We start from the raw sequence: 8,257 nt of genomic DNA on the forward strand, positions 1-8,257 counted from the left end.
ATCCTTAAGCTAAAGCTGATGGAGACCTACATGTACAATGAAAAGCTGGTTCCACGCCTGGGAGAATTAGTGCTCAGTGGGCTACAGAGATGAGTATCCCAGGGCTGCATGAATTATAGGTTCCCCAAAATCATTAGTGTAAATGGGAGACAGAGCACCACACCCGCAGCCTGTGGGCTCAACCTGTCTCCGCCTGTGAGAGAAGTCAGGGCTGTTCCTCTGCTTCATCCTCCTCCCCACCTTTCTGTCTTTTCTGCAAACACCCTGTGATGTTCCTTTGAAATCTGACTTTGAGGTAGGAAGAGCCTGTAGTAGTTTTCCACGGTTCATTTTCTTAGTTCCCGTTTTACATAATGCTGCTTCTCTCCTTCCTCCTGTGACTCCGGTGGGGAGAGGGGGCAGGAAGGCAGACCCTGGGGGTCAAAGTGTTTGGCAGGGAATTTCTCGGGCCAGCTCTTTTTCTCCTTGACTGCTCAAGTTCCCGTCCTGATGGAGCTGGTTAATAATTCTTTGAAAAAGAGCTGAAGTGTCTATTTATGAATCTTGGGCTACTCACCGAAGCATTTTAAGCCCTTTAGCAGAGGTGGAATTAAGTCACATGATCTGCTTTCTGGTTAATGGCTTATAATGCTTTACTAGTTTGTGTGGGGCTGGGTGGTGGAGCTCACAGCTGGGAGACCCATGAATTCTTCCCTGTAGACTTGAGGAACCCAGATGCCCTTCCAGGTGAAAGAGCATCTTCTTCGTGGGAGGTGGTGTGGGGGCACTGTGCCTCAGTCTTGCCCCTGGCTCGGCCCTGCCTGGTGTTTGCTTTCTGACCTTTTCTCCGTGGGTGAAGGCAGGCACAGGATGAGATCATCTCCACTCTCCCTTCCAGCCCGGAACAGTCTATGGTCCCCCAGAGATGATGGGGATTGATCATCATTTCAACATTACCCGAGATGAACGCAAGAAAGGAATCTTTCCATCAGGGTCGACTGGCTGCATTCATCGGCCAAAAAAGTCCAGTTTTCAAGAGGTTGTTTTTTTTTGTTTTTTTTTTTATTTATTTATTTATTTATTTTTTAGTTCTCGGCAGACACAACATCTTTGTTGGTATGTGGTGCTGAGGATCGAACCCGGGCCGCACGCATGCCAGGCGAGCGCGCTACCGCTTGAGCCACATCCCCAGCCCCCAAGAGGTTGTTGATGAAGATGGTGAGCGTTGACATTTTTAAGAGATGTCCCAGGTGCCAGGAGCTGCTCGGTGCTTTTTTCATGGATTAACTTATTTAATTTTAAGCCTCATGGAGAAGCTCTGTATCTGGAGAAGCTCTGTATCTAACGCTTGGATTTCATATATTTTTTAAGCTGACAGATGTTCATTTAAGTCCTCGCTCTGCTTCTTGCTGCCTGGGTGACCTTGACCCTGTTCCCTTAACCAACGAGAGCCTCAGAGCTCTCTGCCCCTCTGATGAGAGATGGATGGTGTATGAAGCTCCGCACACCATCAGGTGCAGTGCAGGTTCGTGCCTACCACGGCCCTGGAGAGAAGTCCCTTGGAGTGGATGGAAATGTCTAGCAGACCTTTCTCTTTGTTTTCACACAAGGCGCTTTTTAACATTTCAATGCCTCTCTGAGCGGCTGGGAGGCAGCCTGCAGTGGTCCCAAAGAGCTTGGTGCAGGACCGGTCAAGTTCTGCCTGTGCCACCCAGCTGTGTGACCTCGGTCAAGTTCTTAACTTCTCTGACCCTCCATGTCCTCATCTGGAAAATGAGGGTAGTAAGAGAATTAATTGTCTTCACTCAGGTACCGAGCACTTAGGATAGGGCTATAAATGTTCCCCATGAGGGTCATTATTGCCATCTAATTATTTTTATTATTATTGCTATCATAGAATTCATTAGCACATCAAGTATTTAATAGGCTCCACATGTGTACATAACATCGCACTTGGTACAGAGGTGAAGGATGCCAACGATGAGGGATGCCCCTGTGATTCCCGCCATCCACCGTCACAGTCCACGTGGAGACTGGTTCAGCCAACCCCCCTGAACACCCACCAAGGCTCAGACAAGGAAACCAAACAGGAGTCAGACCAGTCCTGCCCCCAGGGAACTCACCGTCTGGCCAAGAAGCCTGACCCAGGGAGAGAGTGGCACAGCACCAAAGGGCGGGCACTTGAGTGACCACCCAGGGTCACATCTGGCTCTACCAGCCACCAGCCACAGGCCCTTTGCACATCTGAACCACTCTTTCCTTGGGGGTGAAATAAAGGTGATATGAATACTGTCTTTAACTTTATAAATTTTATTTGAGCTGGGGGTGGGTTCTCACAGAGTTGCCCAGGCTGTGCTTGGACTCCTGGGCTCCAGTGGTCCTCCTGCTTTGGCCTCCAGGGGAGCTGGACTAGAGGCTGGCAGCACTAGCCTCGCTTTCCACCTTCTTCTACTTAACAGTGTTGATCAGGGGCTGCTGTGTGTCAGGCAGTTGGGGAAGCGGACACCGTGGTGGGGCGCAGGACAGAGCCCTGTGCTCCCCTCCTGGAGCTAACTGGACCTGGGGGAGACAGAACACAAGTCGGGGTGTGTAAGGATCAGAGCCACGGGGAGATAAAGACCAGAAGGGGCAGAGGCCTGGTGAAGGCAGGTGGCTGGGTGGCCTCTGGGAGGCTGCAAGTACCTCCCCAGCCTGTGTTTCTGGGCTTGGGAGCCGGGGGACCTGCTGGGCAGGGTTGGGGACAGGCGTGAGAATTCAGGAGGTGAGGCTCCGGGTGCCTGGCACACGCGAGGGCTTTTGGGGAAGCACCAGCTACTATTTTAAGCCCCGGCTCAGGGCTGAGGACGGGTGCAGAGCCGAGGTGGAGCCCAGGGTGACTCAGCCCCTGAGGCGGGGCAGTGCTTCCCGGGGAGGGCCTGCCTGGAGCCTGCAGGAATGAGTGGGAGTCTGGGGAGGGGCATTCCGCGGGGCTGCAGGCCAGGCTGGGGTCCACAGCCGTGGGCCGTGGGCTGGTGGGGGGTGGGGCTGGGAGGTAGATGGGAAGCAGACGGAGTGGCCCCAGAGGCTGGGTGTCCAGTATTTGCTGGAGACTCCTGAAATGCTCAGAACCGGGGGTGGAAGGAGTCCGATGTGTGTTTTAATAAGATGCCCCGCGGAGGAGGCTCCGGGCAGCCTGCACAGCGGAGGATTCACCGGCCCAGTGTGGAGTGGCCGCAGGAGGGGGCGGCCCTTCATTCGTCAGTCACTCCCCCAGCCCGCGTGCGCCCAAGGTCTAGTCTGCGCCAGGCACGAGACTGAGGGGCCACACTGTGAGCAAAACTGTTCACACGGGGAGAGGGGACAAGCAAGTTGGGGGTGGGTGGGAGGAGAATGCCACCAACCCAGGCCGCGTCATGACCAGGCCGGCCACTGAAAGCAGCCAGAGTGGGCTGGGGATGTGGCTCAGCGGTAGCGCGCTCGCCTGGCATGCGTGCGGCCCGGGTTCGATCCTCAGCACCACATACCAACAAAGATGTTGTGTCCGCCGAGAACTAAAAAATAAATATTAAAAATTCTCTCTCTCTCCTCTCTCACTCTCTCTCTCTCTCTCTCTCACTCTCTTTAAAAAAAAAAAAAAAAAGAAAGCAGCCAGAGCGCAGCCCACGGGAGCTCTCGCCTTCAGGCCACTGGCTGGGTGGCCCAGTGGCCCCAGGCTTCAGAGTGGGCAGGCCCCTGCTGCACCCCGTGGCTCCCGCCTATCCTCCCAAGGGCTCAGGAGGCTGAGGCAAGAGGATGGTGAGTTCAAAGCCAGCCTCAGCCAAAGTGAGGCTCTAAGCAACTCAGTGAGAGCCTGGGGACGTGGCTCAGTGGCCGAGTGCCCCTGAGTTCAATCCCTGGTACTCCCCACAGTCACCCCCCAAAAGAAACCAGAGTGGGCAGGCCTTCTGATTCCTAAGAGAGACGGGGCCTTCCCCTGTGACACTTCTGACCTCTGAATGTCAGCAAGGGTCAAATGGGATTCGGTGACTGGAATGGGAACAGTGTGTGTTGTGCGCATGTCCTCCTTAGGATGGACGGTGGAGAGCGCTCAGGAGGTGAGACGTAGGACTACGAGGTGGTGATTGGTGTGTGTGCGTGTGTGTGCACGTGTGTGTGCGCGTGTGTGTGTGCGTATGTGTGTGCATGATGTGGGTACATGTGTGTGTGTGTGTGTGTGTGTGTGTGTGTGTGTATGTTTCCAGGCAGAGAGGAGCATGTGCCAAGGGAAAATCTTGGAGTTTTTGAGGAACTGAAAGAAAGCCCCAGGCTGGGGCGTGCCTCAGTGCCCGAGAGGCCCCGGTTCACTCTCCTGCACTAATAATTTAAATAAATAAAAATAGCAAGCCCCAAGCCAGGTGTGGCGAAGCACACCCATCATCCCAGTTCCTCAGGAGGCTGAGGCAGGAAGATCACAAGTTCAAGGTGAACAGTCCTGGGTCATGGGCAATTCCCCGAGTTGTCTCAAAACATGATTTAAAACAGACCTGAGAATGGAGCTCAGTGGTAGAGCACCCAGGTCCAAACCCAGCCTCAGCACTGGCTGGGCCAGGGGGTGCGTGTTCCTAACCCACGGGACGGGAGGCTGGAGGATCCCAAGTTCAAAGCCAGCCTCAGCGACTTAGCGGGACCCTGTATGAAAATAAAAAATAAGAAAGGGCTGCAGACCTGGCTCTGTGTAAAGTACCCGGAGCTTGGAGTGGGGCAAAATGAGGCGCAGGGCAGGGTCACGCGGTGTCTCCAGGCTGCCACGGAGAGCTTGGTCCATCCTGAGAGCAGCAGGCTGGAGGACCACAGGCAGGCAGTGCCCCGGGAGGTGACTTTGGAGCAGAGAGGTTGGCACTATCTTACAGAGGTCAGAGAGCAAGACCTTTGGCCTCTTGCAGACTTTATCTCCCAGGCCCGAGTGCCCCCAGTATGCCTGAGGAAAAGTGGCAGCTCAGGTGCCCGTTAAACATGAAGACTCCAAGCACCTCTGTGATCCCCCTTCTAACCCAGGCTGCCTTACCCCTGAGCCTCATCCCCAACCCCACTCCTTTTTATTTTTTATTTAGGGTCTCACTAAATTGCTGAGGCTGGCCTCAAACAGGACCCTCCTGCCTCAGCCTCCCAAATCTCTTGGATTCAGGTGTGCACTACCACGCTGGGCAGGACCCTATAATTTTAACGAACATCCTGTCTATTCTGACCCTTGAGCCAATTTGGGAAATGCTGCTATAAGGTCAGGAGTCATTGCAGATTTCTGACTTAAGGGTCAGAAATTAGAAAGATTTGAGGAGAGCCAGTGTGCAGGCCTGGGCTTCAAGAGGCCCTTGCATTTGTGTGGACACGGAACTGTGAGGGTCTGGATGTAGCCTGTGGAAGTGAACCGTGTGAATTTCCCAGGCGGATGGGACCAAGCACGGAGTCTCCTTATCCTACAGCGGGCTCATGTTCTGATAAATCATTGCAAACTGGAAATACTGTAAATGGGAAAGGCACTGGACACACCTCCCCCACTGCGTGCCCTGGCTCAGCCACAGTGTGCTGGACAGTGTGCCGGTCCAGGTGTGCCCTCCTGATGGCGGGGACTGGAGCTGCGTTCTTTGCACTGCCCCGCAGCATCAGGAGGCCCTAGCTCCCGTCCTGCCAGTCTGCGGAGAGAACAGATTCACAGTTCCAAGTACGGTTCCCACTGAAGGCTCAGCTATGGAGCTACCCTAAGCCACAGGCCACTGCTCCACAACAGAGATGTGCTCTCTTGCAGTTCTAGAGCTGCCGGTCTGAGACCAAGGGGTTGGCGGGGCTGGTGCCTTGTGGAGACGCTCAGGGAGGGGCAGGCTGTCCCCGTCTCTGTCCTGGAAGTTCCCAGGATGGCCTGCCTCCTGCCTTCTGGTCATTACTAGCAACCATTGGCATTCCTGGACTTACGGCCAAGTCAGTCCAGTGCCTCTCCCCATCATCACACGGATCGTCACATGGAGTGTTGCTGGGTGTCTCTTTGTATCTGTTTGTATCAGGACTCAGTGATTGGCTTTCAGGGCCACCTGAACGCCATCATCTTAATGTGACAGGTCTGCAAAAACCCTGTTTCCAAATAGATCCGTTCACAGGGACTGGGGTTAAACTTCAACATGGCCTTGGGGGTAACACATTGAGTCTTCAGCGAAGACACTCTGGTGGACAGCAGTCATCATCATCATCATCACCATCACCACCATCATCATCACCATCACCACCATCACCCATCATCATCACCATCCCCATCACCACCATCATCATCACCATCACCATCATCATCACCATCTCCACCATCACCACCATCACCATCATCCATCATCATCACCATCACCAACACCATCATCACCACATCACCACCATCACCATCATCATCATCATCATCATCACCATCACCATCACCCACCATCACCACACCACCATCATCCATCACCATCATCATCACTCATCCATCACCACACCCCACCATCACCATCACCAACATCACCATCACCATCACCATCACCATCACCATCCATCATCACCATCACCATCACCACCATCACCACCATCACACATCAACCATCACCATCACATCACCACCATACACATCAATCACACACCACCATAAAAATAATGATATCAAATAATGAAACTGATAATGATCACTGATCACACATCACCCCATCACCACCATCATCACCATACACCATCACCATCACCCACCAAATACACCATCATCATCACCACCATCACCATCATCACTCACCATCACCATCATCATCATCATCACCATCACCATCACCCATCACCACCATCACCACCATCACCATCACCACATCACTATCACCATCATCATCACCATCACCATCACCCTCATCTCATCACCATCACCACCCCCTCATCATCATCATCACCATCACCAACACATCATCACCATCACATCCACCATCACCATCACCATCATCATCACCATCACCATCACCCCATCAACATCTTATATACATCAACATCAATCACATATCATACTATAGATATATTCATCTATAATGAAAAAAGATCTGATCATCACATCACCACATCACCACCTCACCATCATCATCACCATCACCATCACTACACCACCATCACCACCATCACCATCACCACCACCATCCCATCATCCACCCATCCCATCACCACCATCACCATCACCACCATCACCACATCACCATCACCACCATCACCATCACCACATCATCACCATCACCATCATACATCACCACCATCACCATCACCATCATCATCACCATCACCATCACATCATCACCAACACCATCACCATCATCATCACCATCACCACAATCACATCACCACCATCACCATCATGCATCATCACATCAGCATCACCAACTGCAGCAGCATCACCACCATCACCACCATCACCATCACCACCATCACTATCACCATCATCATCATCACCACCATCACCATCATCACCACCATCACATCATCATCACCATCACCATCACCACCATCACCATCACCATCACCATCACCATCATGACCATCACCATCACCACCATCACTATCACCATCATCATCATCACCACCATCACCATCACCATCACCACCATCACCATCACCACCATCACTATCACCATCATCATCATCACCACCATCACCATCATCACCACCATCACCATCATCATCACCATCACCATCACCATCACCACCATCACCATCACCATCACCATCACCATCACCATCACCATCATGACCATCACCATCACCACCATCACTATCACCATCATCATCATCATCACCATCACCATCACCATCACCACCATCACCATCACCAACATCACCATCACCACCACCATCACCACCATCACCATCACCATCACCATCATCACCATCACCATCATCACCACCATCACCACCATCACCATCACCATCACCATCACCATCACCACCATCACCATCACCACCATCACCATCACCAACATCACCATCACCATCACCATCACCATCACCACCATCACCACCACCATCACCACCATCACCATCACCATCATCACCATCACCATCATCACCACCATCACCACCATCACCATCACCATCACCACCATCACCATCACCACCACCATCATCACCACCACCATCACCATCACCATCACCATCACCACCATCACCATCACCACCATCACCATCACCACCATCATCACCACCATCACCACCATCACCATCACCATCACCACCATCACCATCACCATCACCACCATCATCACCACCACCATCACCATCA

This window comes from Urocitellus parryii, chromosome 6, assembly GCF_045843805.1.
Source record: "Urocitellus parryii isolate mUroPar1 chromosome 6, mUroPar1.hap1, whole genome shotgun sequence".
NCBI classification, from domain to species: domain Eukaryota; kingdom Metazoa; phylum Chordata; class Mammalia; order Rodentia; family Sciuridae; genus Urocitellus; species Urocitellus parryii.